This window comes from Hemicordylus capensis, chromosome 1 (assembly GCF_027244095.1).
Source record: "Hemicordylus capensis ecotype Gifberg chromosome 1, rHemCap1.1.pri, whole genome shotgun sequence".
In the NCBI taxonomy this organism is placed as follows: Eukaryota; Metazoa; Chordata; class Lepidosauria; order Squamata; family Cordylidae; genus Hemicordylus; species Hemicordylus capensis.
In genome coordinates this window covers 327,417,379-327,430,254 of record NC_069657.1, presented here as the reverse complement: position 1 = coordinate 327,430,254, position 12,876 = coordinate 327,417,379, and the positions used below count along the sequence as shown (strand labels likewise).

At 46.8% G+C, this 12,876-nt stretch overlaps 1 pseudogene; it reads left to right on the top strand.

The window, feature by feature from the left end:
* The first annotated feature begins 1,731 nt into the window (after positions 1–1,731).
* Positions 1,732–12,276, top strand: LOC128339038 (Y-box-binding protein 1-like; annotated as a pseudogene).
* The last annotated feature ends 600 nt before the right edge of the window (positions 12,277–12,876 follow it).

Here is a 12,876-nt window from a genome sequence, read left to right as displayed (position 1 = left end):
TCAAAGAAGATTAGCAGATACAAAGCCAGAATTACACAACACAGGCAGAATCTCCAATTCCAGTCGAATCAGAGATGTTTCTACCAAAGCATAGAAGGAGAAACTGCAAGAAACCTAGAAACACCAAATAAAGAAGAAACAGTGCAATTTTGGGGAAAATTATGGGACAATCCAATAGATTATAATAAAAAAGCAGGCTGGATGAAAGAGGTCAAAAAATGTAACCAACAAATGCAAGATCTAATAATAACACCAGAATTAATAAGTGAAAGAGCAAAGAAAATTAAAAATTGGACTGTGCCAGGCGACGATAAACTCCATGGCTTTTGGCTTAAACACCTAACAAGCCTTCATAAACAACTATCAAAACAGTTCTATCACATTATGAAAGGCGGTGATATTGAACAATGGCTAACAACTGGGAAAAGTCATCTCATTATGAAAGACCCAGCAAAAGGTGCAGTTCCAAGTAATTATAGACTGATAACCTGCCTGCCAACCATGTTCAAATTATTAACTGGAATAATAGCAGATGAAGTGATGCAACACTTATTAACTAATAAGCAGCTTCCAGTAGAACAGAAAGGAAATTGCCCAAACACCAGAGGCACAAAAGACCAGCTGCTGGTTGACAAAATGATTTTAGAAAACAGCAGGAGAAGAAAAACAAATGTAAGTGTTGCATGGATTGACTACAAGAAAGCCTTTGATTCATTGCCTCACACATGGATACTAAAATGTTTAGAGACAACTGGTGTCAGCAAAAACTTTCAGAGCAAAAAAGCAATGAGCATGTGGAGTACACAGTTAACAATCAATGGTGAGACACTTGGACAGGTTAGCATTAGAGGAGGCATTTTCCAAGGGGACTCACTATCCCCTCTGTTGTTTGTAATCGCCATGACCCCACTTTCACAAATACTCAACAAAACAGGCCTCGGATACCAAACATCTAAAACATCCAGTCAAATCAACCATCTGCTGTACATGGACGATCTGAAGTTGTATGGAAAGTCCCAGTCAGAAATCGAATCACTGCTAAGCACTGTCCGTATATTCAGTAGCGATATAGCAATGGAGTTTGGACTAGACAAGTGTGCTGCATTAATAATGAACAGAGGAAAAATAAGAAAAACAGAAGGAATAGAACCTCCCAATGGAAGCAAGATCAAGAACCTGGAAGAAAAAGAACATTACAAATACTTGGGCATACTCGAGGCTTATAACATCGCACACACTGAAGTTAAAAGAAGAATTGGAAGTGAATACATCAGGAGAGTTAGAAAAATCCTCAAGTCCAAACTCAATGGTGGGAACACCATCCTCTATAATAAAGTGCCTGGGTGTGCGCCCGTGTCCTCCGGTGTCTGCGCCCGTGTCTCCCTCGGCCGTTCTGGGCATGCGTTCTACGCATGCCCAGAACACGCCGAGGGAGACACGACCGTAGGGACCAGGCAGCCATGTTGGCCGGGAGGAGGAGAAGCAGCGGGCTGAGGAGAAGCGGCCGCTGCCGAAGCCGGGCGGGGAGAGGAGGCGGCAGGGGAAGCCGTCCGAGGCGGCGGCGGAGCCGCGGCCTCGGCCAGAGAACACGGTACGGTCGAGTGGCCACGGAGGGGAGACTGGGCCCGCTGGCGGCGGTGGCCGCAGTGGGGGAACTGAACCCGCTGGCAGCCGCCGGCGGGGAGACTGGGCCTGCTGGTGGCGGTGGCCGCGGCGGGGCGACTGGGGCCGATGGCGGTGGCGGCCACGGCAAGAGGACTGGGCCCGGCCCGCTGGCGGCAGCGGCGGGCCGGGCCCTGCGGGCAGCGGCGGCCGCACTCGGCCCCGCCAGAGACGGAGGAGGCCGGCGACAAAGACACCAGAGACACGGGAGGGGAAAGACGGGTCCAGCCTGGCCGCAGGAAGGACAGAGATGGCGGCGGCCAGCGCGGCCCAGAAAGCGGAGGCCAGCGGTGGCGGTGGCGGGGAAAAGGCTACTAGTGCCCGTTATTTTAATGGGCTGAAAGATACTAGTACAAGCCATAAACACCTGGGCTATACCTGTTATCAGATACACTGCAGGAATAATAGACTGGACCCAGGCAGAGCTAGAGACGCTGGATCGTAAGACCAGGAAAATCATGACCATCAATCATGCTCTGCACCCCCGCAGTGATATAGATAGGCTATACCTCCCTTGCAGCTCAGGTGGAAGAGGAATGCTGCAAATCCATCAAACAGTAGAAGAGGAGAAAAGAGGCCTTCAAGAATATATCAAGGACAGTGAAGAAGATGCACTTCAAATGGTCAATAACGAGAAACTATTCAACATCAACAAAACAAAGCAGGCCTACAAGAAAGAACAATTCAGGAACCGAGCAGAAAAATGGAAAAATAAGCCCCTGCGTGGTCAATATTTACACAATATAAGTGGAAAAACAAGACATCACTAAGACCTGGTAATGGCTTAAGAATGGCAACTTGAAGAAAGAAACAGAGGGTTTAATACTGGCTGCACAAGAGCAGGCACTAAGAACAAATGCAATAAGAGCAAAAGTCGAAAAATCAACAACAAACAGCAAGTGCCGCCTTTGTAAAGAAGCAGACGAAACCATGGACCACCTAATCAGCTGTTGTAAAAAGATCACACAGACTGACTCCAAACAAAGGCATGACAAGGTAGCAGGGATGATACACTGGAACATCTGCAAAAAATACAAGCTACCTGTAGCCAAAAATTGGTGGAAACATAAAATTGAAAAAGTTGAAGAAAATTAAGATGTAAAAAAAATATTATGGGACTTCCGACTACAAAGAGACAAACATCTGCCACACAATACACCAGATATAACTGTAATCGAGAAGAAAGAAAAACAAGTTAAAATAGTCGACATAGCAATACCAGGGGATAGCAGAATAGAAGAAAAAGAAATAGAAAAAATAACAAAATACAAAGATCTACTAATTGAAATTGCAAGGCTGTGGCAGAAAAACACCAAAATAATCCCAGTGGTAATTCGTGCCCTGGGTGCAGTTCCAAAAGACCTTAAAGAGCACCTCAACACCATAGGGGCCACAGAAATCACCATCAGCCAATTACAAAAAGCATCTTTACTGGGAACAGCCTATATTCTCCGATGATATCTATAACAACAGCAACAACATTGACAATAATATTCAGCCATCCCAGGTCCTTGGGAAGGACTCGATGTCTGGATAAAACAAACCAGTCAATAACACCTGTCTGATTGTGTAAACAAGTAATAATAATAATTCGATTTCTATACCGCCCTCCCAAAAATGGCTCAGGGCGGTTTACATAGAGAAATAATAAATAAATAAGATTGATCCCTGTCCCCAAAGGGCTCACAATCTAAAAGAAACATAAGATACACACCAGCAACAGTCACTGGAAGTACTGTGCTGGGGGTGGACAGGGCCAGTTACTCTCCCCCGGCTAAATAAAGAGAATCACCACGGTAAAAGGTGCCTCTTTGCCAAGTTAGCAGGGTGTTAAAAAGAAAAAAAATCACCTTTATTCAAAATACTACAGATGGTTTAGTCTGAGGCTCTCTCTCTCTCTCTCTCTCTCTCTCTCTCTCTCTCTCTCTCTCTCTCTCTCTCTCTCTCAGCTTCCGTTACAGTTTTTAAAAAACCACTCAGTACTTTCAAGAATAATTCAAAAAGAGCACTCCAGTTGATAGCTGGAGTAGTACACTTTAAAATCTTGGTTAACCAGTTGCAAAGATAATTCAAAAAGTACCCCCAGTTGTAAGGAACCTTTAGAAGCACCTTTAAAGGTTACAGAGTCTTTTGCAGTGCCCTGGGTGGATAAAAAGGGTACAGGTACAACATTCTTACATTACAAAATAAAAAACAATAGACCAGTCATAAGGATCTGCAAAGCACTAAAATAAAGAAATCCGACACCAGCTACCTAACACACGGTTCCCTGGCTAAACCCTTCTCCGAAGCCAAGCCCTGGCCTCTTCCCTGAACTCACCAAAACCATGGTAGAGACTTCAGGCCCCTGCAGAGTTCCTGGTTGCTTCCATGGCTTGGCCAGCCAACCTGTTGCTTCCCCTGCCTGGCTCCAACTGCAAACAAAGAACCCCTTCACTTCTTGCCGCAAGGCCCTCTAAATCCTGGTCACTGTGTGCCAAGTGGTTGATCCCTAGAGCTCACTGCCTGACAGACAGGACAGTGTTCCCTTCCAGTTCACTCTTTAAGGAAAAGGTTCCTGACAGATCACAACATGCACATTAAGCACTTCCAGCCACTTCTGGTCCAACGAGCACTGGGAAGGCAAGGAGCTACACTGCCGCCCTGTGGGACCATTTTAAAGTGCAGTGCCAGTGGGGAAAACATGGTTTGTGTGTGGGGGATTTAAGAGCACCCTTCCTGGTCCTTAAAGGTATCCCCCCCCCCACATTCAAACTGGTGAAACTGTCGGACATTCGGACCAGTTTGGAGGTCCATAAAAGTGCTTCCAAACTGGTTCCGTGCACATCCCTACTTGAGAGAAAGCCCATCAAATTCAGTGAGACTTATTTCTGACTAAATGTGCATTGAATCAGGTATAAATCTGTAAAGCCTTGTTTCAAGCTTTCTCTGCCATATTACCATTGGCATCACCAGCACTGCTCCCATGCTCAGTATCCTTGGTAGCACCTGGCAGAAGTTCATTCAAGGAAGTTCATTCAAGTTAAAGGAAGTCCCAATTCCATGTTCTTCTCTCTTCTTTTAGGCAGGCACTGCCAAAGACTATGAGAAGTTAGGTAGTGTTGACAACAGTCCTGTCACTGCTGAGAAGGCTGTAAAAAGGCCCACCAGGTGCTTGGAGCACTGGTTGTTATCACAGGCTAGAACCTTCTGTCAATCTGGGGACTGCTTCACAGGCTCCTGTATGAACCTGCCCTAAGATTCTATAGCTTTTTCTCCATCATAGTTAGCCTTTCCACATATATCCTGTAGGCTTGTTAAAATCTTTGGATTGCTATTTGATTTGGCTGAAATTTTGACCAAACAGGGCATTGATTAGCTAAATTAGAATACAATATCTAGACTTCAAAATCTCTCTGAATTGAATCTGCAATATCTGAATAGATTAGATAGATAGATTAGAATATATAACTAATGGGGGGGGAGATTTTGAGGGGCTGGTTTCTCTTTAAGGGATAAGTCCTAGTCAGTGTGTGTGTTATTTGCCAGGGCTAGCAAACTCCTGTGTTTTTGTTTGTGCCTGCCTAGAGGGATGGAGTCAGCTAGGGCTGGGGCAGGCCCCACATTCCTTTGAGACACATCCTGTGTCTCAGTTTGAAGTCTACTCTCTACATAAGAGGTGAAGGCCCGGGAGCATAGCAAACAGGGATAGCAAACAGGACATTGGAATTTTGTGGGATTTTTCCGAGAAGTGTGCGGGAGAGCCTGGAACTAGTCTCTGTGATCGCAAGGAGCCCAGTGGAGAAGAGAAGGTGAGTACAAATCCCTTCACATAATTACTGATCTCTCCCTCAAATCCTTGAGAGAAAGGCTATTTGGACAGTTAAATAGCTCACCATTACAGCTGAGACCTATCCTTCTAATAAACTATATCTAAATAATCTAAACAGCCAACAAAATCAGTATGAAGATAGAAAATCAGCAGGGGAGGGGGCACTTCCCAGTGTATTGCACAGAGTGCCACATGTATGACTATTTGTTCCATGGGCAGAAGCCGTGGGTGTGTGCTCAGTGCAACTTGCAAGGAGCTCCTGGCTCTCAGGGAACAGGTTTATTCCCTCAAGACCAAAGTGGTGGATATGGAGAAGCTCAGAGAGACAGAAAGGCATGTGGATGAGACCTTCAGGAATGTGGTAGAGGCATCCCACTCCAGGGCTGATAGCTCCTCTGCTGTCAGGGAGAATGAAGGTCTTGGGGAAGGAGGACATCGGTCTGAGAAAGAGGGAAAGGCCCTTTAGAAGGGACCCCTTCTATGGAAGATGAGCCCATATACTCTCGCACAGGGGATACACTTGCAGGGGGTGGGGGCCTCCTTGTAGTGGGTGATTCAATCATTAGAGGTATAGAGAGATGGGTTTGTGACTGCTTGTTGACTGCACAGTGACTTGCCTGCCTGGTGTGAAGGTTGCGGACATCACGGTGTGTCTAGATAGGCTGTAAGGCAGTGCTGTCCCCAGGCTGTAAGGAGACAGCTGTCATGGTACACGTCGGCACCAACAATGTGGGGAAATGTAGTTGAGAGGTCCTGGAAGCCAAATTTAGGCTGATAGGTAGCATTTTGAAGTCCAGGACCCCCAGGGTAGCATTCTCAGAAATGCTACCTGTTCCATGCACAGGTACAGTGAGACAGGCAGAGCTGAGGGGTTTCAGTGCGTGGATGAGATGTTGGTGCCAGGAGGAGGGGTTTAGATTTCTTAGGCACTGGGATTTGTTAGGCACTGGGGGAAGCAAGGCCTGTACAAAAGGGACGGGCTGCACTTGAACCAAGATGCAACCAGACTGCTGGCACTTAAAATCAAAAAGGTTGCAGAGCAACTTTTAAAATGATGCCTGGGGAATAGCTGACAGGAGCTGGGCAGTATACGATTTGGCAAAAGCCATCCTTTAAAATGCAAGTTTGCAAAGGATTCAGATAAAGCAGAAGGGGACAGAGCAGAACCACATAAAGAGTAGACAGAGGGCTGTTCCTGCTGGTCAAAGAGTCAAAAGAAATGTAGCATATACCAGGGAAGAGATTCTGTGTACAGGTGCTTATATGCCAATGCCAGAAGCCTCCAAGCCAAGATGGGTGAGCTGGAGTGCTTGGTTGCTAATGCAGAAATAGATATAGTGGGCATAACAGAAACATGGTGGAACAGTGAGAACCAGTGGGACACTGTTATCCCTGGATATAAATTCTATAGAAAGGACAGGGAGGGGCGCTTTGGAGGTGGAGTAGCATTGTATGTTAAAGAAGGGATGGAATCTAACAAGGTAGAAAACCTAGGTGGACCGTATAATTTCTGCTCCTTCTGCTTCAAATCAGTTCCCAGAGGTGCTCTGCTGTGACGCTTTTAGTGGGTTCTTTGCGGACAAAATCTCCTGTATTTGGGCTGACTTGGACTCCACTTTTTCTGCAGGGTCTATGGAGGAGGTGTCCAGCGATCCCTCTTACAGTGTTAGGTTGGATCATTTTCAATCTGTGACTCCTGAGGATGTGGACAAGCTGCTTGGGGCGGTGTGGCCTACCACTAGATCTTTGGAACTATGCCTAACTTGGCTGCTTTGATCTAGCAGGGAGATTGTTGGAGGTGGCCTAGTTAATATCATAAATGCATTGCTGAAGGAGGGTAGGGTGTCTCCATGTTTGAAGGAGGCAATAGTTAGACCTCTTCTTAGGAAGCCTTCCTTGGATTCCTCAGTGATGGATAGTTATAGGCCAGTCTCCAATCTCCCTTGGTTAGGCAAGGTGATCGAGAGGGTGGTGGCCAACCAGCTCCAGGCGGTTTTGGAGAAAACTGACTATCTAGACCCATTTCAAACTGGCTTTAGAACGGGCTATGGGGTTGAGACAGCCTTGGTCGGCCTGATGGATGGCCTTTACTGGGGAATCGACAGAGGGAGTGTGACTCTGTTGGTTCTCTTGGATCTCTCAGCAGCGTTCAATACCATCAACCATGGTTCCCTTCTGGGTCACCAGGGGGAGTTGGGGATAGGAGGCACTGCTTTGCAGTGCTTCTGCTCCTATCTCTCAGGCCAGATTCCAGATGGTGGAGCTTGTTGACAGTTGCTCCTCAAAACAGGAGCTGTTACATGGAGTCCCCCAGGGCTCCATTCTGTCGCCAATGCTTTTTAATATTTACATGAAACCGCTGGGTGAGGTCATCAGGAGATTTGGTGCTGGGTGTTATCAGTATGCTGGTGACACACAAATCTACTTCTCCTTTTCATCTGCATAATTAGGAAATGCTGTTCATTCCCTAAATGCCTGCTTACAGGCAGTAATGGGCTGGATGAGGTATAACAAATTGAAGCTGAATCCAAGCAAAACGGAGGTGCTCATTGTAGGGGCTCAGAATCTGAGGGATGAGTTAGATCTCCCTGTGCTGGATGGGGCTACACTCCCCCAGAAGGAGCAGGTATGCAGCTTAAGAGTACTCCTGGACCCAGGCCTCACCCTGGTATCTCAAGTGGAGGCCACGGCCAGGAGTGCTTTTTATCAGCTTCAGCTGATTCGACAGCTGCATCCATTCCTTGAAGAGGACAACCTCAAAACAGTGGTGCACCAGCTGGTAACCTTCAGGCTTGACTACTGCAATGTGCTCTACGTGGGGCTGCCTTTGTACATAGTCCAGGAACTTCAGATAGTTCAAAATGTGGTATCCAGACTGGTCTCTGGGGCAACTAGGAGAAACCATATTATGCCTGTTTTGAACTAGTTGCACTGGCTGCCGATATGTTTCCGGGCAAAATACAAAGTGCTGGTTATTACTTTGAAAGCCCTGAACTGCTTAGTTCCATGTTACCTTAGAAAGTTTCTTCTTCTGTATGATCTCCACTGCATGTTAAGGTCATCTGAGGAGGTCCGTCTCCAGTTACCACCGGTATGTTTGATGGCGACTCAGCAGCTGACTTTCTCTGTATCCACTCTTGGACTGTGGAACGCACTCCCTGCAGAAATCTGTAATTTGAACTCTTTATTGTAAAGATCTGTAATTTGAACTCTTTATTGGCTTTTAGGAGAGCCCTGTTTGGCCTGGCTTTCCAGGGTTTTTAAATTGTTGTAAAGGGTTTTAATGCACCTGGTTTTTCAGGATTTTTAAACTGTTTTTCTTGTTTAACTGTTGCTTTGCATGCAGGATGTCTGAATGTCTATCTTGAGCATTTCCTATAGGGCTGGGAAAGACTCCTCCCTGAAATCTTAGAAAGTATCTGCCAGTCAGTCATGGCTACAGCACTAGAATATGACAAATATCACACACACACACACACACACACACACACAAACTTTTCAACAAAAGTTCCCAAAGTGGTTTACATAGAAATAAATGAATGAATAAAATGGCTCCCTGTCCCCCAAATCTAAAAAAGAAACATAAGATAGACACCAGCAACTGCCACTAGAGGGATGCTATGCTGGAGAGAAGGCCAGTTGTTCTCCCCCTGCTCAGTAAAGAGAATCACCACTTTAAAAAGGTGTAAAAAAATACCAAACAGTACCATTCATATTTACCAGACATCAAATGACCCAAGGTAACCCTCACCCCACAACCACAAAACCATCCATCCATCCATCAACATCAGTTTACAAGTTGCTTCATCATTCTAATAGCAACTGGCAGGAATTAAGCCATTACTAAGATCACCCTTGAGATTTTATCTATTAATAGATATTTATCATAGTATTGATTGGAACTGCCTGGCAGTGCAGTCAACATAGGCATACTGAATTGTTGGTGGGCTCCAGTATAGAAACTGCAGGACAACGAAACATGCTCAACTGACTCTATTTCCTGACCATTACAAGGACAAATCTTCAGAGATGGAGGAATTCCCATCATATCATCCCTGCAGAAACTGGTAATGGAGTACATTAATTTTTGCCCAAAAGAAAGCTAATGCTTTTTTTCTTTTCTTTTTCATTTTCAAAATTGGCCTTTTTAGGAAAGGCCCATCCCAGCAGTTGCTCTAAGTGAGGCCTAGTTTTCCCTCCAATCCTTACTATAACTACAGGTTGGCTAGGCATCTGCTTTTCTCCTCCAGATGAGGTGTAATTCTGTAATAGCTCTAGTGAAGCAAAGACTTTGGGATATATCCCTTCACGACCTTTCTACATACGCCCAATTCTTTTTTGGCATCCCATATGAAAATGCCTTTCCACCAGCTGCTTATCTTAGTAGCCCTTATGTAGTTAAGTATCAAAGTGATCTCATTTTAATGATTGTGAATCACCAAGGTGCAGCTCTGCACTGCAATGACTCATGAATAGACCTCTGACCAGGATGCTGCAACAAGCCTCCCAACCTTAGGGGTCTCCCCAGAATGTCCTGTGCACTTGTGCGGGGCTTCCTGGGACCTTCAGGGGCCGAGTGGCCCCCAATCCCCACTGCCTTTACCAGCTCCATGACAGAGCCAGTAATTGTGTAGGCGGCAAATCCAGTCACCCAGGGTGGGCTCCATGCTCATCTGCGGGGAGGGCGGGTCAAGTCCATTCTCCCCATAGAAACCCTGCAGGCTCTCCACACCACAGTACTACCTGAGATCACACCTCAGTGGGCTATTGCTGGCTGTGTCTGCTGAGGTGATAGTGGAAGAGATGGAGTACTAACAGATTTTTTGGCAAAGAGTGAAATCCAGAATGGGGCTTACCCCTGCGAATGCCCGCAGAAAGTTCCATAACCCCTGGAATAAGTTCAATAAAACATGCCAGACATTTGCGCATCAGCTATGAAGGGCAAATGGAGTGTGGATGGAGAGGGCCAAGTCCCTAGAGGACTTGGTGAACCTTATACAACTTGAGCCATTCCTTAGGCAACTTCCCAGATTCACTCTATGAACTATTCAATTGAGCTCCAAAGACCATTACTGAAGCAGGGGAGTTGGCCAAAAGGTTTGCTGAGGCTAAGTTCTGTTCCAGGTCTATCCAGTACATTCTCAAGAGACTCTCCAATACCCTTCCTGCTTTGGGAGGATCAACTCCCAGCCCAGGTAGGCTCAGGGACCTCTGCACATCCTACTACACCCAAGCAGGAGGAGCTTCCCCCACCAGGAGGCTGCACTGCAAATACACCTCGTCCTTGATGCTTCAGATGCTGGAGGGGGGGGGGCACCTGAAAAGGACTGTTCCTGAGCAGTGGCCCATATCAACTATGTACATTGCCTTCCAGAAGTGGGGACAGAGAAGACTAGCCCCACTCTGCTAGAGTTTAATGGGGACATTATTCCCCCAGGTAGGAGAGTTCCAGTAATTGTCAATGGCCAATCAGTTGTGGCCCGAAGGTACTCCAGTGTGAATGTCCCTGTGGTTCACAAGGCCATTCTTAAGGCCCACCCATTGGCCAATACATCTGTAATACACACAGAAGGGGCCCAGGTACAGAAGAGGATTCCCTTAGTGAAACTGCCCATCCAGATTGGAGACTGGAAGGGTGAATGGGGAGTTTTTAATTTTGGATAATTGCCCTGTTGCTATGCTGATTGGTGATCACTTGGCCTTGCATGGCTGGGATTGAATACTACATCCAGGTGAGAAGGATCCTTGTCATGGCTCACTGACTCAGAAGAGTCAGAGCAGGAACAGGAGGATTTGCCTGCTAGTGAGGGCTCAGAGGCACAGCAACAGGAGTTGGCAGGGAGACCAGACTCTGGAGCTGAGGATTCGGAACAGCTGCCAGACATGATTTCTGATGAGGAGGAGGCTGGGATTTCACCTGTCTTGAGAGGATGTCTCAAGAGGAAAGCTCAGTGGGAGTCATGCAGGTGCAGGAGATCACAAGAGAGGAAGCAGAAGTGTTGACTCAGGGAAGCCTTATTGGCTGCTGGTTCCCTTGAGCCATATATATTTAGCAGTCTGTCAATTGCTCAGATGTTGTTAGCAACTTTCACTGACTGCAGACCATGTGCTATTTTGAATTCCAAACTTTCCTGAGTTCATGTAGCTTCGCTGCTACTTTCTGTTAACTCACAGGGGGAGTACTGAAGGGGGTTGTAAATCCTGTTGGGTTAGCTGAGCTAACAGATTTACGACAATCCTACACAAGAGGGATTAGTGTGATGGCTGCAAGCCACCTCCAGTCTGCAAACGGACGCTTCTTCCCAACCTCATCAAGAGAAAACAACAAAGGTCATGGGGACAGTGAAATGGTTTGGTGTAAGGAATGGCTATAGTTTCAGCAACAGGAATGACACCAAAGAAAATGTCTTTGTCCACCAGACTGCTTTAAAGAAAATTAACCCTCGGAAGTACCTTCACAGTGTGTGTGGGAGATGGAAAGATTGTGGCATTTGACATGGTGGAAGGAAAAAAGGGAGAGAAGGCAGTCAATGTTACAGGTCCTGGTGGCATTTCAGTGCAAGGCAGTAAATATGCAGCCAACTGTACCCAGTACAGACGATATCCAAGGCGCAGAGACCTTCCACACAACTACGGGGAAAACCATCAAAGCAGCAAAAGAGGAGAGAACAATGAGGGCTCAGAGAGCTTGTCAGAGGACCAGTCCCCACAGCACTGCCCTTGCCTCAGGAGGTGGTATCCCCCCTTACTACACATGTTGGCCTTATGAGTGCCAGCCACAGTATTCCAATGCTCCTGTGTAGGGGTGTGCATGGAACCAGCTGGCCCAGTTTGGTTCAAGTCTGAACTGGACTTGAACCTGACTGGCCCAGTTCGGTTCCGCAGCCACTCAAACCCCGCCACCCAGTTCGGTTCAGTCCCAGGGGGTTGCAAATTTTTAAAAATTGTTTTTTAAACCTTTTAGCCCCTTCAGGGGGCTTTGTCTAGGCCGTGGGGGGTGGGGCGGGTCCATGAAGTTTCCCTGTCCCCCACTGGCCTCCCTCACCACTGCCGGGGCCCATTAGGCCGCTTTATTAGGCCCATTCGGGCCTCTGTAGACAGGCACAGCAGCCATTTTGTCCGCTGCTACACATACACGGCCTCTGCAAGGCCTGGCATGGCCTAGGACCTCACAGAGGCCATTTGTGTATGCATGGTGGCCATTTTTGTTTTGGTGGCCATTTTTAATTTTTTTTTTTTTTACATGGCCACAACACATGCATAAATGGGCTCTGCGAGGCTCTAGGCCATGCCAGGCCTCACAGAGGCCATTTGTGCATGTGCGATAGTGAACAAAATGGCCACCGTGTGAGTCTACAGAGACCCAAACAGGCCTAATAAAGTGGCCAAATGGGCCGCGGCAC